Genomic DNA, 26,761 nt, shown 5'->3' on the forward strand with positions numbered 1-26,761 from the left:
AGTGCCCTGCATATACGACGAGCCCCATATGTGAAGGAAGCTGAAATTTTGTGCACAAGAACCACGGATACCACTCCTTGTCTTCCAGACATTTTGTCGGGTGATTTTCATCGTCTTACTGATTGGGGATGTTCACCTCTGGAAGTCATTTCGATCACTTATGTCCTTGCTCAAGAGGTGGCCTGCAAAGCTTTGCAGCTTTGTTCCAAATTTTCCATTCAAACAACTACACAAGTGGAGAGGCCCCTGATTCCCTCCAAAGCCCAAACTGCTCCTCTGTCTCCTAAAGCAGAGCAAGAAAATGTGTCCTGCGTCGCCGCCGGGCTGGCCCAACCAGTGCCGGAACAAACGCGCCGCCTGCTTTTGGGGGCAGATTTCTTGGTTCCATCCTTTCATTTTCCTGCCGGGCCTAAGGAGATTCAAGATTTACTGTTTGTCAGGAGCCTCAGCAGAGGAGGTTTTCCCCATTCATGGTAGGGCCAGCGAGCTGGGTTCAGTCCCAGACACATGACTCTGCCCACCTTGGGCAGGAGGACAGAGGTGGGGCGGGAGCGTCTCACCCCAGGGAGGGCACACTGCCCGGCCTGGTGGCAGGACTCCGGCAGGCGGCACAAAACAGATGCGTGTCCCAGGCTGTGGCTGAGAGGCTGGGGGTGCTGAGGAGGGGCAGGCAGGAAAGACAGGACACATGCCTGTACGAGCCCTGAGACGCTCTCTGTGGGGGATCTGCATTGTTCCCCGCCAATCCTAGCAAGGCAGTTGCTCTTCCCATTGCACAGGTGAGGCATTGCGGCCCGGAGGAGCCAGGGCACCTGGGCTCAGACCCTCGCCCCCCCATTTCCCACGCCTGTCATCAGCCCCTCTGAGCCAAAGCTAAAGTAGCCACGAGGCTCAGTGAGAAATGTGGGCCGTCCAGGCCAGTGGGCTCAGTGCCCACCAAGGTCAGAGAACCCCGTGGGCCCCAGAGGCTCCAGGTGCTTGTGGCTGAGTCCCAGTTTCAAGAGTGGGTTCTCGGGCCACCCCAGAGGAAATGCCCGCATGGATTCTGTAGGACTGTGTTTAGCAGCTGTGTTGCTCATTATTCGTCTCCCTGGAGGGCTGGGCGCCCTGCCCCGGCTGGCCCTGGGGACAGCCACCCACGCAGCTGTGGGCCCCGGCCCTCCAAGCCCCGATCCGGTGTGGCTCCCACTGCCTGCCCGAGGGTGGGGGGAGCTGGTCGGAAAACTGTGCCTGGATTCGGAGATGCTGTCTGGCCCCGGGTTCAGGGAAGGTGGCAAAGGGCCTGCATGTGGGGTGGGGGGGTGTCTATTGATTTGGGGTGGTTTTTCTTTTACTTCCTTGTTTTGCTCATTTTATTTTGTTGCAGCGATGGGTTTTCTTCCCACTGCCTCTGAGAAGCCCCTCGGGAGAGGCTGGCGCGGGGTCTTCCTCACTAATGCGCGTCTGGCTCAGGGCCGCTCTGATGGATAGAGGCAATTTTCCTTGGAAATCGGCTGCAATATTGGCAGTTGTGCGGGCCATACATTATGTTCTCCTCGCCGAGCTTCTCCACGGGGCCTCGGGACGCAAGGATGCTGTTGGTAAGGCAGTGGGGGAAGCAGAAATAAGCTGAAAGGAAAGCATCTATTTTAATTTTTTTTTGCAGAGCTGTGTCTCCTACCGCATGGGTTCAGCCCACTCTTGGGAAGCGGCCTCTTTTGGGAAACGAGGGAACTTGCAAACGGCTTGTTAAAGGTAAGTAAATTCAAAGGAGGGTAACCAGAGGCATGTCCAAGTGGAATCCGCTGAAGGGGCCTCACAGGCCCTTCAGGTGAAACCAAGATTTTTTGGTTTTCAGCTGGGATGAAAGAGACTCCCGTTGATCATCACAGGCTGTGCCACCCACTGTGGGAGGCAGTGGGCCACAGGAAAGAGGGGACAAGTCACCATGCCTGCCTTCTCAAAGCTGACAGCTCTGCTGGAAGGGAGACATGCACAAAAATAGCCCTCTTGATACAACAGAGCAAGTTCATAATAACAGCTAACACGCGTGGGGTGTGTACTATATGCCAGCACCTAAAAAGCATGGAGTAATTTAAGTTCCCCCAAACCTAGTGATAGAGATATTATGACTATCATCTCCATTTTACAGAAGAGGACACTGAGGCCTGGGTGGTGAAGTAACTTGCCCAAGGCCTTCTCTACTAAGTGGAGGACCTGGGATTCAAATCCACGCCCTCTGGATCCCAGGCCTAGGCTCTTTATTGCTGGTTTGTTTCTGTCTCTGGCTCACCTTGGGAAATACGGAGAACTCAGAGCTTTATTTATTTCTTTTTAAAATATTTTGTTTAAATTCAATTTGCCAACATATAGTATAATACCCAGTGCTCATCCTATCAAGGGCTCTCCTTTGGAGAGTGTAGAGCTTTAAATGGTGCATTTGCTGGCTCTTAAATCCCAGATCCTCGTTTTAATCAGCCTTGTGCTCTTGCCCCTGGCCTCACTTCTTCTTGAACCCTGGCCTTCCTCCTTCTCGGTGACTCACCTCATCGTGGCTGAAGGCAGGCAGGCTCTGGAGTCAGTAGGGTGCAGGTTGGGGAGCAGAGGCTCTGGTTCAGGGTTAACCGTGGTCTCCCTCGCAGGAGAAGATGCTCAGCACACATGGGCCTACTCTGGGCTGGGTTCTGTGCCGGGCACTGGGGAGACACCCCATCTTCTAGATCTTGCTGTCTAGTGAGGGCATCAGATGATATTTAAATTAGCACATAAAAATGCAAATGAATGCTATACAGACCATTAAAACTGGCTCATGTGAACAACAGTTATAGGCATCTGGTTTTGAGTTGGATAGGTAAGGCCTCTCAGAGAAGTCATTTTGAAGCTGAGATCCGAATATTTAAAAGGAACCATGGGGCACCTCGGTGGCTCAATGGTTGAGTGTCTACCTTTGGCTCAGGTCATGATCCCCGGGTCCTGGGATCGAGTCCCACATTGGGCTCCTGTGGGAAGCCTGCTCCTCCCTCTGCCTATGTCTCTGCCTCTCTCTGTGTCTTTCATGAATAAATAAATATAATCGTTAAGACAAAAATAAAAAAATAAAAAAGAACCAGCTGGAGGATGATCAGAAGGAAGGACATCCCGGCAAGGGGCACTTGTGTGTGCCAGTGGCCCATGGAAGGCAGGACGGCAGGATGGGTGTGTGGACATAGTAGTGAATGGAGCACCGTGGGTGGAAGTGTGGTAGGAGATGAGAGAGGCCCTGTGGGGGACATGTGGGGAGTTAGGACCCTCTTTAGGTGCATTAGGAAACATGAGGGTGGTAGGCGGGGAAGGGACACACCAGCCCCTTTGCTGCGGTGTTAGTGGTCCTAACATGTGTAAGGCTCAAAGGCCAGATAGCAAAGCCTGAACTGGGGCCCTTGTCATGGAATCAGAAGAGCTACTTCATTCATTCGCTTGATCTTCATCCAGCAAATGTTTTTAGGGGCAATGACCTTGTGCCAAGCACTCTGAGGGGCACCGAGTATACGAAGTAGCCCAGCACACATTCCCACCTTGAGGCAGTCGCGTGCTCCTGGGCTACAAGGAAACCACTGGCCAGTGCTGGTCAGCAGGGATGTGAGCGTCAGCTTCTCCCATGGGGACAAGACACACGCAAATTTGTCTTCTGCTTTTTTTTCGAGATGGGCCTGAGAAGTTAGAAAATAAAAGTCCTTTTCTGACTGTTAAGAATTCTTAATGAAAATAACACAAATAATTACATTCCAATGTAATTCACATGAATGGAACCACTGTTTGGTTGGGGGACGGGGGCGGGGGCGGGGGGGTCCTAGAGAGGTTGTCCTGGAAAACGAATAGGAGCTTGTCTGATGGGGGGATAAAAGGGTTAGGAGTGGGTACTGCTCAACCTGGGTGTTGGGACCCTCTTCGCAGGAGTAGGGGTGCAAGGGAGGGCGATGAGGGCAAATGTGGAAAACAGTAATCCCTCCAAAATACGTTATGGCCTCACATTACAGCCAAGGCCCTTTCATGTGCAGACGCGCTAGGAATGCCCAGAACTAGCCACGTCCCCAGAAGCCAGAAACTTAAGAGACTTTGCTGACAACTGAACCTGGTGGAGGAAAAAACCAAAACCAAAACCAAAGCCAACTTCCTTCCCCTAAATACCAACACGTGTTGCACTGCCCTCTGCTGGCTCCACGTGGAACCACATGGCCGCGGGTCTTGATCAAACAACAAAGTTATATTCTTCGCTCTGTTTTCTTGGTAACAAATTTGTTTGTTGTGCCTCCCTCTGCGCACCTACCAGGGCAGACCTGGCAAACATGATCTTTTCCATGCTTGTATTTCCGTCCGCAAATAATTTTTGCCTACTCAGTTTTTACTCTCCAGTCATCTTTCACTGATTTATTGAGAAACTACTTACTATATGCTGGGCTTTTCGACACCTGCCTTGCATTCAAGGGGTCTGTGGGTATTTCCCTTCTTCTCAGACACAGAAGGGGTCTCCAGAAGGCAGAGAATCAGAGTGGTTCCCATTTGTGTTTAACAGAGGGGGAGGACATTAGTTAGAAAAACCCGGAGGTGGCCCCTTGTGCCGTCAAAAGGAGTGGGTGTGGCACAGCTCACACTAAAGGGCACACACATGTCTGTCCTGAGCCTTTTCCTTTTGCTGAGCTTTGTGGGAGAAGCAGATGCTGGGATGAGGTGGAGCGGGTGCTACTGTTGCTGATGCAGAGCCAGCTAGCAGGTATCAAGTGCTTCATAGACCAGAGCGCGTTATCTTTCCGCACTCAATGTATTCACCTGTTTTGTGGAGATGCTAGGACTTCTTGGACAAGGTATGGGACTGTTAGGTGGGTTACTGTGTAGGTTAAGCTGCAGCCTGGGACCCAGGCTGCTTTGCTACTGCCTGGAAAAGGCAATATGGGAATTCCCCTTTTTATGGGAATATGATGATAGAAAGACTGTCTTATCAGCTTCTTGGTGAAGATTAAATCTGATAATGCCTGTAAAGTCCTAGAACAGGGCCAGATGGCATGAGGAGCAATCAGCCCAGCTTAGTTTGGGGAAGAAAGAGGAGGGAAGAACCATTACAGATTAGAACCCTGCAGGGATGTGTAATGCGTGGACCTTGCATCCGATTTGAATGGGCTGTAAAAACACATTTTGAGACATTTGGGGTTCAGTGAACACAGACTGGCCACTAGAAGATGGGAAAGAGAAATGCAGTCCCTGGTACTGGGAGCTGGCCTGCTGCTAACAGCCATGCCTGGCTGCTGTGATGATCTTCTGATCTTTGTCTTTGTGGCCACCAAACCCTCTGGTTGGTTGGCTTAGTTGTCAGCTACTCATTGGACAGTTATTTCCTGAAATGCTTGGGACCAGTGAGTTTCCCAGGCGATGCCAAAGGGCTCCCTGTGTGTGTCGGGGCACACCTGCAATGGCCATTTGCACAGGAGACAACTCTACATTAGCCTTCACTTCCTTCTTGCATAAAACCTCAAGGTCAGACAGAGGTGAGCACCTTGGGTCCTCTAGGACATGTGAGGAGTCCTCTAGGTCTCCAGGGGTATGTCAGAACTTTTTTTTTTAATGTCAGAACTTTTCAGTCATTTATGAGCATCCCATCCCCCTGCTTTCCTTTTAAGGTATTTGGTTAGCCTGCTCTTTTCCCCAGCTCTTGTCACCGGCTCAGGCAGCCATCATATTGAACAGTTGCCACTGAATGTTTCCCACAAGTGACCTGGGAAATGTTTCTTCCCACTGGGAAACTCTTGAGTCAGGCTAAAAAAAAAAAAAAAAAATAACAAGCCCTGCAAATGAATAGTTACAATTCTCAGAGAACTAGGGCTTTGAAGGAGCTTCAATCCTTCTCTGTCCTTCCAGCAGCATACAGGCCACTGGTTTTCACTGTGAGTTAGGGCTGTTGGTGTTCAATCCTGCCATGGAGCTGGAGAGAGAGGACGGGAATGCAAGTTAAGTTAAAATGCCTCATGGCTCCCTTTTTACACACTGAGATTCAGCCATTTCTCTTAAACACAGGCTTCCCAGATTGTTGTGAGCCTTTGGTTATTTCTAGAGTTCTGAAGAAAAGTTGATTTTGACCATTTTGCTTCTGTGGAGGAGTGGATGTTTGGAGGTCCTTGCTCCACCATCCTCACGATGTCATCCTCCTAAGTAATTTTTAGGAACAGTTAATTTACCTCCATTGTGCGGATGCAACTATTTCTTTCTTCTCTCCTCAGACACTCAAATATTCTGCAAGAAACACACATTGTTATGCAAGTAACTTTGTACAAATCAAGAGAGAGGGTTCTAGGGGGAGCATCTAGGGCAAGAGGATTTAAAAAAGGGGGAAATAAAAGCTACTCTTCTCTACTTTGCTGCTTCACCTCTTCTCCCAAATCCTTAGAAAAATTGCCATAAATATGGGGTTCAAACTAATTTCACTTAAATTTTGAAAGACCAAGAATAAGGCAGATATTGGGGGAAATACCAGAAGAACGTTTACTGAGTACACGTTGCAGTCAGGGGTTGGGTACCAGTGATGATTAAGACACAGAACAGGCTCTTGAGTATCTCATAGCTTAGAATTACATCTAGAAATAAAGGTAGATGATTAAGGTAGATGATGCAGATGGTCTAATAGAGAAATCCTAAAGTCTCTTGGGTGGCAGACGGGGAAAGGGAATCAGGATGACATCACAGCTCCCAAGTGGTGGACTCATTTGCTCCCGTTTCTCCTGCTTGAAGCTCATCATAAGGACATCTCTAAGTTCAAGGAAAGTTGGCAGTGCACTTTGTTTCTATGCCTGGGGGAAGAGTAGGGAATGGGTTCTGGTACACACTTGCAGCCCCTGCCCTCTCTGTCAAGTCTTTCAAGGCTGTGATGCAAGTTCTGAAGGGCCCAGGGTCTGGGAGGGTTCACAGGAGGTTCAGAGTGGGCAGGGACTTCTTATTGTGAGTTCTGGGAATGTTTTCTGGAGCAGTCATCCTCGCAGCTCTGCCTCCATGGCCCTGAGCTTATGCTGTAGGCAGGGATAAAGGTGAGCAGTGGGCCCTTTGAAGTCCAGCTTAGGTACCGTCTTCTCTGGAAGAGTTAAGAATCACCCCCTGAGCTCTTGTGGTGTCCAGGGCTCCACAATACCAAAGCCCTTTCAGTGATTTCTTCATGTGGGTGGGTTTAGATCTCAATGGCAAGGAACAGAAAAAAAGTTGATGGGGATGGGAAAAATGGGTGAAGGTTGTCAAAAGGTACAGACTTTCAATGAGAAGATAATATGTCATGGATGTAACTTATAGCTTGGTGACTGTACTTCATCATACTGTCTTGTATACTTGAAAGTTGTGAAGAGAGATCTTTGTCTTTCTTAAGATTTTATTTATTTATTCATGAGAGAGAGAGAGAGAGAGAGAGAGAGAGAGAGAGAAAGAGAGAGAGAGAGAGAGAGAGAGGCAGAGACACAGGGACACAGGCAGAGGGAGAAGCAGGCTCCCTGCAAGGAGCCTGATGCGGGACTTGATCCCAGGACCCTGGGATCACGACCTGAGCCAAAGGCAGATACTCAACCACCAAGCCACCAAGATGCCCCAAAAGAGAAGATCTTAAAAGGTCTCATCACAGGGAAAAAATGTTAACTATCTGTGGTGATGGATGTTAATTAGACTTATTGCAGTGAACATTTTGCGATATATACAAATACTGAATTGTTATGTTGTATACCTGAAACTAGTCTCATGTTATGTCAATTATTTCCCCCCCAAATATGTATGTGTAAATATAAAAGAATCCCAGGTCATTCATATGACACTGATATTTGGAAACACTTATCTAGAGCACTTTTCTAGGTAACTGGGCATGATATCTATCAATTTTTTTTTTCTCCTACCACCATGGTCACAGCAAGTATAAATAAATAAATGGATGTATAGGCAAATTGAAGAAAAAAAGAAAGAAAATAATTTAAACAAAGAGGAGGTTTATCATGTTGTTGATACACTGTATCAGTCAGGACACAGTCAGGAGAGAAAAGAACCCAGTGCATATGAACAGGGCAAGTAGGATATAAAGAAGCCTTCATTGTAACAAGGGATTGGAGTGAAGGCGGACTGGCTTGAGGAACATAAGGGAATCCTAAGGGATGTAGCAAGAGGTGATATGCAAAGCAGCTTTGGACTTCCTAAGAGAAGGACCCCCCTGTCAATCCCAGGGAAGACTGGCTGGCCCTATCTCTGAGCCATGTTTGGTCCTCTCCCGTCCTTATCATCTTCTGTCCATCCTTCTTGACAGAGGACCTTTGATTCTAGCTACACACACACACACACACACAGTCACATTTCAAAGTCATTCAATAATTCAATTCAGTAATTCAATAATTCCTGTTAGAAGGATTAAGTTGGTACTATCATGTGGTGGGGAGCTAGGGACTCAAGGCAATCAAGGATGAACAGGGCAGGTGGTCCCTGTCCCCGTGGACCTGCAGTCTAGCGTGGAGACAAGTGAACATGGACTTGGGACACAGGTAGGTTCGAAGTGCTGGAACAGTCAGAGAAGTCTTCCTGGAGGATGTGTTAGCTAAGCTGGGTCCTAAAGAATGAGAGGAAGCCAATCAAGAGAAGAGGTGGAGAATGAGAGGATGAGCATTCTGGGCAAGAGGAGCAGAAGATGCAAAGGGCAGAAGATAAACACCTCTTTGCTTAAAATCTTGTAGGGGTTCTCTGTGTCCTTACATTTTGGTTCAAGTTCTTGGGCCTGTTCGCTGGGGCACCTCACTCCCAAGAAGAAGGAAGGAGGGGGCTGAACTATGGATATCCAGTATTTCCCTCTTACTTACCAACCAGGAAGTTCTACTGCACGCCCAGACCCCATGGGCAGAGAGGTGATGAGGGCCCAGGGAAGCCTCTCCTCCTAGAAATCCCTTCTGGCCAGCCCTCCCTGCCATCATCGCTTCTACTCTGTCTCCCATGAGGATGGGCTTAGACAAGGAACACGCATGCCCTCCCACACAACCACGTCAGAGACAGGGGGGCCCAGCCCTGGACGGAGACAGAACCTGCACAGAGGCAGCGCCACGAATACCGAGGGCAGCTGGTGACAGAACTCGGTGAATCACTGTGGTTCCTTCTCCGTCCGTCCCAGACAAGGATGCTTGTTCTACCTCGCTGCAGACGACATCATCATCATCATCATCATCATCATCATCATCACCACCACCATCCTTGTCATTCTTCCCAGCAAAAGTGCACTTGGGATGCCATCTTTAGAGAAACAGCAACCACATCTCATAGCTTTGAAACAATAGCTTCTCTCTGTCTTTTTCTCTCTCCTTCCTTCCCACCTTTCTTCCTCCCCTTCCTTTTTTGTAATAAGGAAAACTTCCAAATCTGCAGGAGAGCAGAGAGAGAGAGGCTTAATGAGCTCCCAGGCACCCACCAATCAGCTGCAACAATAATCACAATCCTGTGGGTCTCATTTATCTGCCCCCCCCCTTTGTTTTTTTCACCCCATGCTGGGATATTTTAAAGCAAATACCAGACATCAAATTATTTCATCTGTAAATGCTTCAGTAGAACAGAGAAACTCTTAGAAAAAAATATATAACCATGATACTATCATCGCTGCTAAAAATTAAAAATAATTCCTTAATATCATCAAATATATAGAGAGTTTTCAAATTTCCCCAATTGAGTACAAGGAAATCTTTTTACAATTGCTTTTGTTTGAGTAAGTGCACATATCACATTTGTTTGACATGTTTCTAAGCTTCATTTAATCTTGGATGATTCCTGCCTCTCCTTTTTCGGCTCTTCTTCTCATCAGTTTCTTATCAAAGAAACCAGGTCATTTATCTCCCAGATTTTTTTTCCATGTTCTAGATTTGACGGATTGTGTCCTAACATATTCCTCTACCCTCCCTATTTCTTATAAAGTGGTAACTAGATCTAGAGGTTTGATCAGATTCACATTCTGCATTTTGGCAAGATAAAATGACATCCTCTATCACTGCTACCCATCAAGGTTTCACAAGTGCACAGCATTACACTGGGTAGCGCTCTCGCTCTGGCGAGAGGGGCTAATTGTGTGGCTGCTGCTGTATTTATGATGGGGCTGGATTTACAGGAGCACAGGCTGAGGGTTATACCCGGCTGACAATGCAGAGAAGGCCCAGCGCTGGCGGCCCTGCCTGTGCAGAGGGGAGGAAGGAACGTGTGTGCATTTCCCTTCTTATGCATCTTCTCCCTGGACATGTTTGTGCGTGGTCACCTGCAGACTGACCACACTGGGGAGACAGAGGCAGAGGCTGGGCTTCCAACCTGCCATATGAATCTCTAGCAATAATCAGGCCTTTGAACGATGGCATTTACCCCAGAAGATCTCACTGCCGAAATGAAAGATGCCACAGAGACTCAGGAGCATGAGGCCGTCATCATCTGAAAGCTTCCTTGGCCTCAGCCCGGGTTCCTTCCAGATGCAGATCCTGAGCGTGGGCTTGTGTACATGGAGTCTGTTTAGGAAAGTGATCCTACAGGGCTGGAGCGGAGAGCTGAGAAGACTACAATGGGGAAGGAGGAGAAGCCAAAGCAGGCAAGGGATTGAGCGGTTAGTGCTGTGGGCAGTCGAGCTCGGTCTCACCACTGAGGACCCTCGGAAGAACTGTGCAAGGTGCATTTCAGAATTTTCTGCCCAAGAGATGAGAGTAGCTCACCCAGTAGCCCACCCCCTGGCTGCAGTCTCCCATTCATGAAGGGTCGATACAAGGAAGAGGGTTACCATGCATCTTCCAGGTTTGGACACGCACTAGAATGGCTAAATCCTCAAATATGCCCCATCTGATGTGGACAAAGGTGCCCACACAGGAAACGGTTACATGGAACAGCTGAGGCAAGGAGCTGTCGGGACGCACCTGTGCACTTGCTGCTATTTGCTACAGCAGTGTCTTTTTCTTTTTTTTTCTTTTTTATGATTTTATTTATTTATTCATGAGAGACACACAGAGAGAGGCAGAGACACAGGCAGAGGGAGAAGCAGGCTCCCTATGGGGAGCTTGATGCAGGACTCGATCCCAGGACCCCAGGATCATGGCCTGAGCCAAAGGCAGACGCTCAACCTCCCAGCCACCCAGGCGTCCCTGCTACAGCAGGGTCTTGAGAGGACATGGTGGCTGTGTTGGGGGGCCCCCGGGCCACCTTCAGGTTTGATGATTCACTGGGAGGACTCAGACAAGAGGTTGTAGTCACAGTGATTGGGTACAGATTAGACCTGTCCGGACTAAGGCACCCAGGGCAGAGACCCGGGGAAGCCAGGCGGGAGCTTGCAGTTTCCCTTCCTCAGTAGAGTCCCACGGACAGGTTAATGCCCCGCAAGAATATATGATGTGAGACAACGCAGGCCCGCTGCTCTGGGGGGACAGGGAAGCTCACTGAGCCTCGGTGTCCGGGCGCTGGTGTTCCTGGGACATCACATCTGCATGCCTGATGTTCACCGCTCACTCTCCAGCCCCCTGTGCTAACTGGGCTCTGGCTGTGCTCAGATCTTGCCAAGCATTGGTTGGGTTTTAGGGTGTTTTCCCTTGAGGCTGCAGGGTGGACACAAAGTAAGAAGAGAGCTGCACGCTGCATGCCAGTGAAAAGCCGCCCGCGCCCCCAGAGATTCCCTTCTCTTCCCACTGCTCCTCTTCATCTGGCTTCAAACCTGCCCAGGTGTGTCTGGGGGTACCTAGGAGTCGTATTTATTTCCTTGTCTTTTCTTTGTTCTCTAGCGAGGCTAGGCTTGCATTTTCCCTCCAAAATAAGGCCTGGGTCAGGCTTTGGGGATATCCTCTCACTGGATCTCCTGCCGCTAATCTCTCTCCTTCCTCAAACCATCCTTGCTGGGGACCCCAGGGGATCTGAAAACAGATTAAAGCTCAGTTCCTTTTCCAAAGCTGCTGTGGCTTTCTAGTGCTTCCCCAGCTAATTTCAGGTTCTTCGGAGGGTCTTCTAGGTCCTCAGAGATCCGGCCTTAATCAGTTTCTGTAGCCTCTGAATTGCTTTGCTCTCAAGCTTCAGTGTGAGACCGAGTTGCCCTGTACCCAAGGCCCACGCCTTTATATGGGCTGCTCCACCTTCCCTGGGCACCCACCTTCTTCCAAGCCTGGTTCAAAGAGTGGGGAGGTCTCCCTGATGGCTCAGTGTCAAATTAGGTTTCCTCCTGTGTGTCCCTGGAGAATGTTGTCTTGTTCGTCCCGAATTTGTACTTAAAAAACAAAAAACCCAAAACAAACCCAGTGTGACTTGTGTGGCTATTCTTCTCAGCAGAGGAGAGGTGTGCTGGGCGGGTGTTTTGAGAGCAGAGAACAGATTTTGGGGTTAGCTTTGGGCGTGACTCTTGGCTTTGCCACCTAAGCTGTCTGTGATCTTCTTCGAGCACTTTACCTTCTTCCAAGCTGTAGTGTCCTTCCTGGGAAGTGGGGAGAATGACCCCTGTTTATGAGGATTCACTTCTGTGTTTACATGCTCACCCTCCACTAGACCATAGGCTCTTCAGGGCAGAGAAGGGGGCCGTTGAAACTCTAGGAGCTTATGAATTCCCAGGGAACCTGCCCTGCACATAAATGTCAAGCGGAAGGGGAATTGGAGAATCGGATTAATCCATTGTGGGCACCATGGCATTTGGCTACATGTCTTCAGGCACTGCTGGCAATGGGTCCCACACAGGCTGGCACATCTTTGCTCACTTCTGCAAGGACCCCTCCGTGGATTCAGATCCCTGTGGACAGGGACACAGTGATTTTCTGATGTTAGGTGGCTCACTCTCTCCAGCTCCGAGTTCCCCTGAGAGTTCCCTGAGCGTGTTCTCCCTTGGGGTTGAACCCCATTGCCCCAACATTCCTGCACGCCGTGCCCTGCAGCTCCCCGGGTGGACTTTCCTACCTGGAGATCCCTCTGCAACCACCTCAGTTTATCAGACAAATTCCAGTGACATTGAATCTCCAAAGGAAAGGCGTAGGCATTTCTAGTTCCTTTCCCTTAGGAGGCCTCGTTGTTTCTGTGCCCATGTACACCTTTTCTCCCAGCCTGTCTGCAGAGGAGGGGCATTTGGAGGGACAACTTTTGTGAGGTCACAGCAGTGCTCTGACATCCTTCTTCTAGGGACGCTTTGCATTACAAAGAACAATGACAATTTGCTTCAGGCTGGTTCTGATTCTACTTCGACCACAAAGCCAGGCAACTGTTCAAAAGCCATCCTCTCTCTCTCTCTCTCTCTTCCAGATCTGCAGCAGGACTTCTCAAACATTAAAATGTCTGGCAATTGCCTGGGGATCTTGTTGAAATGCAGATTCTGATTCAGTAGGTCTGGGCAAGGCCCTGGGATCTGGCATTTCTAACAAGCTCCTGGGGGGTACCTTTGCTATGTGTCCTTGGACCAAACTTTGGGACCCAGAGTCTGGCTCCATGGCCAGGCATCTGGCCAAATCTACGTCTCCGGTACTTTATATCTATCGTCGGGTAAACAGTGGGAAATGGGTAAATTGTTGCTGGATGGATTAAAGAATTAATTCATCCTAATTATAATGTTGACAATAAAAGCCAGTGTTTGTGCTCTTAGTATGGGTCAGGCACTCTGATTTGCATTAATTCTAACTAGAGTCATGACAGGGACTTGTCATCATTTCTCGCACTTGGCAGGTGAGAACCCAGAGAGGCTGAGGGATTGTTCTGAGGGTGAAGCCGGTATGTGGACCTCAAGCCTGGGCCCTGAACATCTGTGGTATCTGGGCCATCAGAGGAAGGGGTAGCGGTTACCCTGCTGCATCCCTTGCCAACTTGTAAAGGAGCTTCCTTGGGTGCATTGTGGCTGCTTGGTGATTTCTCAGATTTCCTTGATGAGCTACACCCATCTTGAAGTCAGTAATATAGTTACCTGAAATAGGAAGGGTTATCTTTTTGTGCTAAGACAGAGATTTCCAGGTGATCAGGAGGGAATGACCCTGCGGACCAGGGGCTCTCTGTGGGGGGCTTGCAGGAGCATCAGTGGGTGTGAGAAGCTCCCGGCTGACATGCTATGCCGTGTGTTGCTGCATAGGACGTGGGTGTATTTTCTGGGAGGGTGAACCTGCAGACTTCACCAGACTCCGAGGCTATGTGACTTCAAGAAGAGCTAAGAACAACTGCTTTAGACAAAACTGTCTCTATGAAGGATTCTCCTGATGGATATAATTCATTCTTCAGATTTGCCAGGGAGAGGAAAGACTTTTGAGCATGTGGCAGGAAGGGGGCAACCTCGCTGAGACTCGTTGGCCTGGTTATGGACTGTTGAGTCCTCGGACACCCTGGTTCCTGTCTTCCCATTGCCATCAGATCCCGCTGGGTCCTTCGGGTCACCTCTCTCCTCCCCGCGGGGCAGGGGCCACAGGCCCTGTTCATCATCGATTCTAGGAGGAATGCCTTGGTGTCTGGCGCGGAGCAGGACTACGAGGCGTCTGCGGAGTTGGTAGGTGGGTCTGGCTAGCTGTGGGCCTGTCTCTGGAATTCATTATTTTATTTTATTTTATTTTATTTTATTTTATTTTATTTTTATTGGAGTTCGATTTGCCAACATATAGCATGCATAACACCCAGTGCTCATCTCATCCAGTGCCCCCTCTCAGCGCCCGTCACCCCGTCACCCCAACCCTCTGCCCACCTCCCTTTCCACCACCCCTTGTTCGTTTCCCAGAGTTAGGAGCCTCTCATGTTCTGTCTCCCTCACTGATATTTCCCACTCATTTTCTACTCCTGGAGTTCCCTTCCGTGGGTTCACCCGGGTGCATCTCCCCGCTGGTCCAGGCGCCCGAGCTCCGGGAGAGGAAGCTGTCGCCTCTCGCTTGGCCACAAGGCAGCGCTATTGGCCTGCAGTCGGGTCCCTCGGATGCCGCCACCTGCTCTGTGACAATGCATTATTCAAAAGGATGATCGCTACCGACGACAGTCAGACTCAACGATGTCTAATGTCACACACAAAAATGGCCAATAATGACTGGGGTGGGGTAGACGATCAGCTGCATCCCGGCCCCCTTGTACCTGTGCAGACACCACCTGGCCTGCGCCCTGCACGAGTCACAGGTGCCCACACGGAAGCCCACAGGTGGCTGCCAACCGCCTCCCAGGGATGTGCCTTCCTCGCTCCCCGAGCTCCTCCGGAGGCCACTGGGACAGGATCCTCTAGGGCAGGTGCACCTGTTTGCAGCCTCAGCTTTAGCCTGGCCGCGTTGGGCGGCGTAGCTCACGGAGTGGCCCGCGGGATGTGCAGGGCGTTTAGGGGAGTGCTTAGGGGAGGGGAGGGGAGGAGAGGGGAGGGTCGCCTCCCCGCCGGGCCCTCCTGGTTGGAGGGGGCCGGCCTGCCCGCCCCGGGGGCACCCCCCCCGCCCCCGCCCTGCCCTGCTCCCAGCTCGTGCCTCTAGGCGGCAGCACCGCACCGCAGAAAGCGCAGCCCGCAGCCTGGCGCAGGCCCGGCTCCCAGCCAGGGATGCTCTTAGCTGCAACTTCCACCAGCGATTTCGGGCCAGCGGCTTCCTGTCCTGTGTTCGGCCTCTGTGTTCTCCTCTGTAAAATGGGGCCGTGAGCACCTGCTCTCCCAGGTACGTGAAGGCTCCTCATATACTCTGAGAAGCCCCTTCAAGGGGAGGGAATGCGAGGATTAGGGCAACCCCAGATCTAAGTCTTCACGCCCTGCGTGGGCAAATCTCTGGGCCTCTGTAGAGGGGCTTGGAGCAGAGGATGCTCAGGGTGCTCCCATTCTGCACCTTTTATGCAACACCCCTAACCTGTGTGCTTTTACCTTTGCAGCCTCGATCTGGCGAATGATCAGAAATTATGGAAGCAAACATAGGAGGGGGCAATTAGAATGATCTGAATTCTTCTTCTTCTTCTCTCTCTCTCTCTTTTTTTTTCACGTACTCCAAATGCTTTATTGTTCTGTTGAGATGCTTACAAATACTGAAAGTCACCCAGCCTGGGGCCCAGCAGCCACGACCCAGTGATGGGCAGGGAGGTGGGCTTAGTGTTAAGGCGTGAAGGGCCAAGGCCAGGCAGCTGGTGGCCTGGTCCTCTGCTCTCCATTTCTGTCACCCTTCTGATGCTGAAGGGAGGGCAGCCACACCTCAGGATCCTCTCCCTCTGCTGCCTCCTCTCCTGCTCAGGTTCTCCCTGGAGCGTCTGAGCAGCCCTCCAACCCTCTTAGAAACCCAGCCTGTACAGAACCCGTGTAGCCGCCGTTCCCATCAGCTCCCCTCCTCTTCCAGTCTCTGGATGTAGGAGCTTCGTCCCTTCTGGCTCTAAGCAAGACACGAGTGGAAGGGAGAGGGCTGGGCTGGGGGGCCACAGGCTGTGCATCGGGGCCTGGAGACATAGGTGGAGGGCGAAGAGGGGGTGTCTGGTCCCCCTCTGTTACTGGCGGTGAAGGTTCCATGATAGTTTCTTCTTCTGGTCTTTTTTTTTTATTTTAGATTTTATTTATTCATGAGAGAGAGAGAGAGAGAGAGAGGGAGAAGCAGGCTCCCTGCAAGGAGCCTGGTGTGGGACTCAATCCCAGCTCCCGGGGTCACGACCTGGGCCAAAGGCAGACCCTCCCCCGCTGAGGCACCCAGGTGCCCCATTCTTCAGGTCTATTACAGGCAGCTCAGAGACCAGCCCCCTCATCCCCTCCACCCCACCCCCAGCCTCCTGTAACCCAGGCAATGCAAGCGTTTCTGATTCCGTGTTTGCTCATAGAGCACAACAACACATCGCTTGTGGGTTTGTCTATGTTCCTTCCTCCATTCTTTTTTTTTTTAAGATTTTATTTATTTATTCATGGGAGACACACACACACACACACACACAGAGGCAGAGACACAAGCAGAGGGAGAAGCAGGCTCCATGCAGGAAGTCCCATGCTGGACTCGATCCCAGGTCTCCAGGATCAAGCCCTGGGCTGAAGGCAGGCGCTAATCCACTGAGCCACCCAGGAATCCCCTCCTTCCTCCATTCTCATGGCTCTCACTAGCATGTGACTCCCACTGTAGTTACTTTACAGCATGGAACTTCCTCTGTGTTGTTAGTGGGGTTTGCATGCCTGTCTGGCCCTCTGTCTGTAAAGCGGGTAATGGGGCTCCAGTAATTTCTGCCCTCGGGGCAGCTAACCCAGTGCCTGGCCCATGGTGATCAGTTGGAGAGAGACCCTCATGTGAATGAACAAATGGAGAAGAGTAGACAGGAGAGAAATGGTATGAATGGACGAGGCATCTCTGATAACGGGGTTTTGGGCTCCAGGGCAGGCGTCGTGGGTGAGGACGGATCTGGAGCGATCATATGATGCTCGGCGCTGCCTCCTCTACAACACAGGTGAAGGTAATCCTTTCTGCTGCCCGAACAATGGACGTCAAGGTCATACATCTGCAATCTCAAACCGGTCTTTTTTTTTTTTTTTTTTTTTTGTATTGTGTGTGTTCAAGTATAGACTTCATGTTCTCTTTTATTTTCCTTGAAGGTTAAACTTTGGCTTTTTTTTCATCTATAAAGATGTTTTAAAATCCCATCTTGAAGCTTTAAAGATTTTTCTCTCAGCAGCTAGCTATAGATATATAAAATCCACCCACCTTACGAATGAAAATGATTGATACACATCAAAAAAAAGTTATCTGCATTGGATAATAAAACTGAGCTTAAGCCTCTCTTTAAATGCTCACTCCAGGAATTTAACTGAAAAGGCAGGTTCCTTATGGACTCCATGGTGGAGAATTTAGGAGTGGGGAGGGTTCTAGGTGGAAAGGGATACTCGCATTTGTGCAGGAGGTGTCCCAGGCACTTTATATAAGAGACTTCACTTAATCCTCCCACCCGAGGAAGTTAGCACCAGCTCTAGTTTTGCAGGGGAGGGAATTTGAGGCTCTGATATGTTAAGCAGCTTGTCCAAAGCCACACATGCCAGTTGGTGGTACTGGGTTCCACTTAGGTTTCTTAACACGCAGACCATCCCTCCTACCCCCCCCCCCCCGCCCCAATATGATCTCACCGTCTCGGAACTTCTGGAAAAGAGACACGGCAGGAACATAACTTTCTTTTTTTTTTTAATGGTATCTTTTTTAAAATAATAAATTTATTTTTTATGGGTGTGCAATTTACCAACATACAGAATAACACCCAGTGCTCATCCCGTCAAGTGCCCCCCTCAGTGCCCGTCACCCATTCTGTAAAACCGGAGTGCATCTTGTGGCTGCAGACCTCTTCTGATCCCTCCTTGCCCGAGGCGGAGTCCCGGTGTGCCTTTGTCATCCACAGGGGTTAAGAGCCGAGGGCTGGGAAGTCAGGCAGATATGGGTTCAAATCTCTGCTCCTCCACTTTTTAGTTGTACAGCTTTGAACAAGCTGCTTAACTAATTCTTGGTTTTCTCTTCTGTAAAATGGGGATTCGAGTGATGCCTGCCTCAATCCTATGAGGATTGTTTCAAAGATTAAGGGACATAATGAATATAAAGTGTTTAGAAATGTGCCTGGACATACTAGGTACTCAGTAAATGTCAACAGGATGTGTTACTGAAGCCTCAATAGTGCTTTGACTTTCCCCCTTCGCTCGGTGGGCCACTCTCAGCCCCACCTCTAGCCAGAGAGAAAGTCCCCCTCTTCCTCGAGACACTTTATTTAGATCTTTAAAAAAAGATCTTTAAAAATACTTTAATAAGTATTTAAATCTATGGCACCTCCTATAGTAGCACAGTGCACAACTCGTACAACAGTGCCCGACGGCCCTGGATCCCTTTGGAAAAGAAAGAGAAGTATTTTTTGTTTCCTGAGCAGAAACATGCCTTTCGAGGGATGGACCTCCCTTGCTCCCGTGTGCAACCGACCCGTGGATGAAGGCTCAGTCCTTTCCAGTCTATGGGTTCTGGGGGTGCAGGCTGATACTCCAGAGGGGGTGGGGAGAGACAGGAGTGCAATCCCAGAGAAAGAGAATTGAAATTCCTGAGCCAGAGAGAAGAAGAGGTTGTGGGGGTTGCTCAGATAGTGGAACCTGGAGCTGGGAAACAGAGGCAGGGGGGTGGGTGGATTGAGCCTCCGGTTGCATTGTGTTCCGGACGTGGGCCCCTGTCTCCGTGGGAAAGGTCTTCACGGGGTGGCAGGAGGGGCGGATGGCAGCGATGCCCTGCACCTCAGGGCTTGACGAGCAGGGCCGGGAGTAGCCACCCGCGGCTGCTGGGAGTCCCCAGGCTCGTCCTGCGTTTCCACTGTGACAGCCTCACATATTCACAGGGGTTGCTGAGAATGTGGGATTCAGGGGCTCGCACTCTCTCCGCCGCTGCCTGGTTGTAGCATCTTGGGCAAGTCCCTCGGTTTCCTCGTCAGTCACTGGACATGCCACCAGTATCTCCCCCAAAGTGTTGCGAAGATTGAGCCGGCTAACACACGAAGGGCCTAGAACAGCATCCGGCAGGTAGCAGGTGGTCAATAAAATGCGCATCGTATCATTTTAGAGTTTCAAGAGAGGCGGGAGGCTCCGCTTCATTCCCCTCCCAAATAACTGAAAGTGGGTTTATTGCTGATCTTGGCTGACAAGGCTGGGGTGGATTTAATTTGATTTAGCAATATATAGAAATATGACATTTCTTGTAAAAAAAAAAAAAAAGGAACAATGGCATTTCTTGGACCAGAGACTTAGGGAGGCAATCCACCTGCATTGCAGGTTTTGTTATTGTTGTTGGCGTGTGTGGGGGGGGGTTCTGCAGGCCCAGAACCCCGGCCTCGGGCCTCACTGGGCCCCCGTTGGGGGTGCCCTATGACTCCGTGTTCCCCGCTACCCTCCTACCCCATCGGTTCCAGGCTGCGGCCCCTCCTGTTTCTGTTTCCCTTCCCTGCGGCCCTGCCATGTGGATCTGTAGCTTGTTTGCACCGTGTACGTTTTATTGCTCATCTTTGTGGGAAAAAGTCAGCGAGAAATCACAGAGGTGGGTAAACAAACAAGTTCCCAGAGTCTGCACAGTGAGATCACGTAGCAATTTTCTTGGTTTGTGCATCTCCATTCCCTTTCGGAGCTGCTCAGTTTTTTACTTCTCTTTCGTACTCCTGAACACAGGGCTCAGCAAACCTCCCTTTCCTGTCGTCAGATCCCTCTTCCCCCGGAGCCCCCCTGGTGCCTGCAGATCCGAGAATGTGGAGCCTGAGACACCGCTTCCACACTCAGGCTTTGGGGGACATATGGTCCCAGGGCAGCAGGAGTGACGGTGCAGGGAACTAAGATGGACACGGGGGACGGGGACAGAAAGGCAAGGGGGTGCATTGCAGAGGCTGCAGCATCTCAAGAGGACACACCTGCTGGCTTGGCCGTGTGGGACATCTTGGGGAGCAATCTCCCATGGGGAAGAAGGGACAGGATGTGTCTGCAGGCTCCTTCTCCTCTCCCATCTCTCATTGGTCAAACTGTGCTCCAGGGGGCGAACTCCCCTGCACCTGCACCTTCTAGATGCACTACACAGCCCCTGGCTGATGGAGAAGCCGGATCCCATGACTCCCAGCACAGTGCTCCACCCGAGCCGGTGCGGGGTCAGCTCTGGCTAGAGGTCGATTCCTGCTGCTGAGGGTGTGATGGAGCTGGCGTGGGAACCCAGCCCTCGCTGCAGAAAAGCTGGGACAGCTCAGGAGCCACGGGGACAGTGTGGCCGGCGCTCTCCTTTGAGTGAATGGCCAAGTTGTCTTGGGGGGGGTGGTGCAGGCCCGAGGTGCTGATGTGGGTCTGTGCGGTCTGTCCTCTCTCTGTGACTCGGGGACTTCCATGAACCCCATCCTGTGCTGTCACCATCTCAACCTGTGGCTTCCGAACCCACGGCAACAGAGGAAGTGAGCACAGGATGAAGCACGGAGGCTTTCACTCCACTGGAAGGGGACGCTCCTCACTTCTGCTCATCGTCCATCGTCCAGTGGCCTCAGTCTGACTTCGGGTGGGGTGAGAAGCCTGGAGAAGCACCTGCAGGCGCCTTGTGATCGCCCCCATCTCTGCTACACCACCTGCTCCCCCTCCCCTCTCCTCCTCCTCCTTTAAACCTGCGGTCAGTGTTCACCATTCCTGCGATCCGTGGTCCCCAGCGGCTGCTTCTGGAACCATCTTGGAACCACCCCTGGATCTGGCGTCCTTCCAGCGCCCCCTGGTCAGGGACAGCCGAGCGGGGCCCAGATTCGAGCCCCTGTGTGCTAGATCTTGGACTCCTTCAGTGGGAGGCTTTGGCTGGAGGGTCCCCGTCGGCGTGGACAACATTTCCTGAAGTTGACTTGCTTTCCTTCCCAGTGTCAGAGCTGCGTGGCGGCTTCCATCTGTCGCTGGCTCCCTCCCCCTTACCCTTCCTTAGGTGTTTCCCCCAATAAATCTCATGCACATCTTCTAACATCTGCTCCTCAGGGAGCCTGAATGAACACATACATCATGATGACTCTACAGATAATTTCCAGCCCTGCCTTAAATAGCGCACTGTATTTTTTTCTGTGAGTAAACATCATTTTGTGTGTTTTATCTGTTTACTTTTCTAAGGATCTATTGCTCATGTTTTTCAAGGAACCTAACACCATAAATGCCCGCAATCTATTTTATTCTCCTGAAGACCTCCCTCCAGCGTGCTCTGATCCCTGCTGTCGTCCGGAGCGGGGGTCCTCTGGGCCCGATGCTGCTCTGTCCACATCATCCCTCTGCCTTGTTACATCTCCCACCCTCCTGTTGACCGACTTCCTTTCACACTGAGGCATAACCTCCTCCAGCTTCCCAAGGAAGGCTGCATAGAAGCTAACTTTTGACTCTGCAAATGTCTTTATTTTGCTCCTTGGAAATAGCCTGATGGGATTCTGATTCCAGTTCCTTTATATGTGACCTTTTTTTTTTTATTTTTTCTTTTTCTTTTTTTCTTTTCCATCTGGAAGTTGGTTGGATCTTATAACAACATGTCTTAGTATGGGTTTTATTTCTTTACTGTGGCTGGGCATTGATGGCCTTTTTCTATTGGAAGATTTGAAAGTTATGAGACAGTGAATGATGAGAAGCCAGTCTCCTTCCTCACCCTGGCTGCTGGCTGGGCACTTTCTCCTCCGAAGCATTGCTGTTACCACTTACTCGGGCACCTTCTGGAGATGGGCTGTGCTGCAGGGGCAGCTTGTAGGGTGACAGTACATTCCCATGGTTAACACTTCCTCAGTCCACTACCACGCCTTCGGAAACCTCCTTTTAACAGCACCACAGCGTTCTAATATGTGGATACACCGCAAAATGGATGGAATTGGTTCACTCTTGTGGAAGTTTGAGGCCAGGTCTACTTTTTATTTTGTGAGAAGGGAGGTAAGACGTGTGCTGTGAATCTTTGTGTACATCTCAGATTATCTCCTTATGTTCTGTTTTCCAAAGTGTGCTCACAGGCAGGATCTCAGTTCTGGATTACAGGGGACACGGTCTTGCGTGGTTTCATACTCTTCCCTTCCCGTGGATGGTTGCGGAGGGGACCCCGTTTCATCGGTAACGAAGCATGAATGCCAGGGAACATTTGGTTGTCTTTTGCCCACACGCGGAGTACAGAAATTCCCTTCCTGCAAATCACTTTTTGCTAAAGGGAGGCTTTCTCACTCATGCCAGATGACACCATCTCCAGGCCCAGATGTCCACACAAACTCAAAGCTGTGAGCTGTGGAAGTCACGATTTCCCAGCTCCTCTCTGAGCTTCTGAAGCCACAAGAACAACACAAATTACACACCTTCCTCTTCTTCTCCGCAAGTTCTGAATGCATGGAGAGTTCAGATGCTTCCAGCATTCCGCCCTCAACGAGGTCTGATGCACACAGAGGAAGTACCACCTTATGTCGGTTGGACGGTTTTCCTCTTTAACGTATTTTTCTATCTAGAAACACATCCAATCCTTTTCCACCTTTGTAGGGTTTCAGAGCATCTCACGGTTCCTCTGGATGGTGAAATGGCCTCACAGGAGTCAAGGTCACACAGTGATTTCAGGGCAGGTCTGGGTCCTGATCCTTGACTTTCCAAACCAAGCTAGAGCAGATTCCACTATCGACTTAACGGGGGTGTTTTCGGACAACAGAAAGAACCATCAGGAGTCAGAAAGAGATATTGGAGTCAGTGCGGCATGAGTGTGAATCCTAGAGACCTCTTCTCCTCTCTGAATCTCAGGTTCCTCTTCTACAATATGGGAAGAGCGTACTACCTCACAGCGTGGTCGTGAATTAAAACCTGGACACACACACACTGATCACAGGTCTGCTGAACAGCAAGTTTCTCTGTACGTGAAGAGAGCATTTGTGTGGGTGACTTGAAATGAGAGTCTCTAGAGCTGTGGACAGTCATGGTTAGATGGATGTCCACTATGACAGCCTGGACCTAGAAAAGGACAGGGGCTCCTGAGAGGCAGAGTCATGATTAGAACCAAGAGTATCTTCCCGTTGTTCTGTTTACCACTCCACTGAGGTGGTCCAACCCAGGTCCCCCATGACCTTGTCCTAGGGAGTACACAGCCTAGTGAAGAGCACCCAACTTGAGCTTGGGGAGACTGGCACAGGCAGCTTTCAGAGACTCTGGAGAGACAGATCGGGGGCAGCCAGAGTCTGGGAAGGCGGGATGAATCAGGGGTGGGCAGGAGGCTGAGTCAGTGTGGGGGCCAAGTGACAAACTCCAGCAACAGTGCGGGTTTGATTGGGAACATCTCCGATAGGGCTTGGAGGGAGCTCAAATCCTGGAACTCTCCAGCTGGCAGGGAGATTGGCTTTCATTCTGTGTGGTTACCTGTTTTACGGTGTCATAGCTCTTATGATACTACAGATTCTTTGACCACATTAGGCAGGATAGGTTAGGTTAACTGCTCTAACAAGCCAGCCCCTGAATCTTGGTGCTCAATATGCTAGATGTTTATTTCTTATTCATACCAAGTCTGATGCAGACCAGCCAGTGGCCTTCCATAGGGTTACTCAGGGGTCCCAGCCTCCTTCCATATTGTGGCTCTGCCCATCCCAGGGCCCAGGAGGCCTCTGATGGGCCTTCTGCATACAGCTGGCACAGGAGGAGGAGGAGTTTTTGGGGTCATTTTGTGGGCCAGGCCCCCTGGCACATATACCCATGGGCCAGAACTCAGTCCCATGGCCCACAGGACCAAGAAGCCAGGAAATGTAGATCAGCTACATGCCATGGGTGAAGTGAAATGGGTTCTGGGAACACAAAGTAGTCATGTATGTGAATATTTCTGTGCCTGGAAAAGGAGTTCTTTAGGAAGCTGGGACTGTGATGTGTTTGCCACACATTCCTGGGCATGGTCCAGTATCAGGCATAGGGAAGACACTGGCCACACAGAGATAGAAGACATCTAACTCTTTGGTTTTGTCCTGACTTGGGGATCTCTCCTCACTCACTGGACTTGGTGAGTAGACCCAACTTTCTCTGGGTGAGTGTTCAGCCTGGATTTTCATGTTTCTGGCTTCCATCCTGGCTCTGGCCTCTTGGCCCCAAATGTCAGCCTTGGGCCCATCCATCTCCTGAAGGGACAGGAGGACCAGACAACCAAGGAGTGCTTTCCCCTGTCCCTCCCCCCCTCAAATCACTATAGCTTCTCTAGCTGCACTAGCCTTCTAGCTACCAGCAGGCCTTTCCCCAAAATGCCACGTCTGGAAGCTTTTTCAGCAAGAGGACAAGCCTGGCCTGTGTCAGAGTTGTTTATGTGGGATCAGAGACACCCCGGGCTGGGAGCTGACCATCAGTCTGATCCACAAAGCTGACAGGGACCTGAGGGCCCCAAAGCTGCCGCCCAGGCCAGGCAGACAATGTCCAGCACAGTGCTGGGCCCTTGGGCAGCCTCTCTTCATGCTGGACCCTTGTCAGCCTCGGATCCCAATAGAGGGACTCCAAGGATAAGGACAAGAAAACAAACAGTTCCCAGCACATCGCCTGATGTTTTTCAGTGTGGAGAAAGAATGCAGGTTCAAAGGGCTGCCCTAGTTTCCAGCAACAAGGGTTCCCTCGGGGAGGCAGCAGCATATTGTACTGATAGAGCACAGGGGAAGCATCAAAAGGGATGTTTTGGAGACAGAGAGGAGGCAGGCTTTTGATAAAGAATGTTGGCTTCTTCTCTGAAAAAAAAAAAAGAAAAAGAAATTTGGGATAGGAAAAAATCAAGACAGGATAAATAATAGTTGCCATTTTTTTGTCTACTCTATGCACTTTACTTTTTGTGCTGTTAAAGGAATCCTCTGGAGAGCCTGTGGGGTGAGCAGATCACGGATACTTTATGGACGAGGAAACTGAGAGCCACAGTGGTCCAGTAATGCCACCAAGATCACATAGCTCTACGTGGCCAAGCCAGGAGACAAACTCAGGACTTTTCTGATTTCCAAACTGCTTTCTGTGCCCCCCACCCTGCCTGTTTTACATTTCCAGATTCCAGATTTTTCTTCCATGATAACATAGAGTCATTGCCGTCCCTGCTTAGACTTTGTCATTTGGGGTACTTGTGCCCCAAACCACTCTGCGTTGTTTCTCAGTTAGCATCCACGACCATCCTATGAAAAGGGCACTATTATTTTCCAAGTGTTTTGCGGAGGAACAAACCCAGAGATGTTAAGTAATTTGTCCGAGGTCCTGGGAAGAGGGAGGGGCCACACTGGAAGGCCACTGTGCGACCCCAAACCCGGGACTCACTCCTCTCCACCAGGGACTAGCAAACTACAGCCGTGGGCCAGATCAGGCTGGCTGCCTTTCTTTTTTTTTTTTTTTTAATTTCCCATTTCATTAAAATTTTATTTAAATTCATTTAAATTCAATTAGTTAATTAACATATAATGTATTATGGGTTTTAGTAGAGTTCAGGGGTTCATCAGTCTTATATAACTCCCAGTGCTCATCTCATCAAGTGCCCTCCTTCATGCCCATCCCCCAGTTACCCCATCCCCCCCACCTCCCCTCCAGCCACCCTCTGTGTGTTCCTAGGGTTAAGAGTCTCTTGTGGTTTGTCTCCCTCTCTGATTTCATCTTGTTTTATTTTTTCCTCTCTTCCCCTATGCTCCTCTGCTTTGTTTCTTACATCCCACATTTGAGTGAGATCATATGATAATTGTCTTTCTTTGAGTTATTTTGCTTAACATAATACCCTCTAGTTCCATCCAATGTTGTTGCAAATGGCAAGATTTCATTCTTTTCGATGACCAAGTAATATTTAATTGTATATATAGACCACATCCTTATTCATTCATCTGTCGATGGACATCAGGGCTCTTTCCATAGTTTGGCTCTTGTGGACACTGCTGCTATAAATATTGGGGTGCAAGTGCCCCTTTGGATCACTACGTTTGTATCTTTGGGATAAATACCCAGTAGTGCAATCGCTGGGTCACAGAGTAGCTTTGTTTTCAACTTTCTGAGGAACCTCCACACAGTTTTCCAGAGTGGCTGCACCAGCTTGCATCCCCACCAACAGTGCAAGAGGTTCCCCTTTCTCCACATCCTCGCCAACATCTGTTGTTTCCTGACTTGTTAATTTTGGCTGCCTCCTCTTGTAAGATTTGTAGCCCATTGTTGTTTTGTTTTACATTTTAAAGTACTGTTTTCCTATTTTAAATGGTTAAAAGAAATCAAAAGGAGAATAATATTCTGTGACATGTGAAAATTATATGGATTAAAATTTTTGTGTCTGTCTATAAATGAAGTTCATTTCTATTGTTTCCTTGTCATCTCCAGCTGCTTTTGGGCTCCCAGGGCTAAGTTGAGTCACCGTGATCGAGACTGCTGTGTGGCCCACAAAGCCTACAGTATTCACTATCT

The 26,761-nt window shown here is 50.0% G+C and overlaps 1 long non-coding RNA gene across 3 annotated transcripts in view; it reads left to right on the plus strand.

The window, feature by feature from the left end:
• The first annotated feature begins 313 nt into the window (after nucleotides 1-313).
• LOC112662311 (uncharacterized) overlaps nucleotides 314-26,761 on the plus strand; it is a 48,164-nt gene continuing 21,716 nt past the window's right edge. Inside the window, exons 1-3 of one of the 3 annotated variants that reach the window (XR_007401595.1) lie at nucleotides 314-779; nucleotides 1,646-1,734; nucleotides 14,194-14,455. This is a non-coding gene — a long non-coding RNA (uncharacterized LOC112662311). Of the gene's footprint in view, nucleotides 780-1,645; nucleotides 1,735-14,193; nucleotides 14,456-15,371; nucleotides 15,582-26,761 lie in introns of those variants that run through there. The other 2 variants (XR_007401596.1, XR_007401597.1) reach the window with 2 other exon arrangements.

The sequence above is a fragment of the Canis lupus genome, chromosome 13 (assembly GCF_003254725.2).
Source record: "Canis lupus dingo isolate Sandy chromosome 13, ASM325472v2, whole genome shotgun sequence".
NCBI classification, from domain to species: domain Eukaryota; kingdom Metazoa; phylum Chordata; class Mammalia; order Carnivora; family Canidae; genus Canis; species Canis lupus.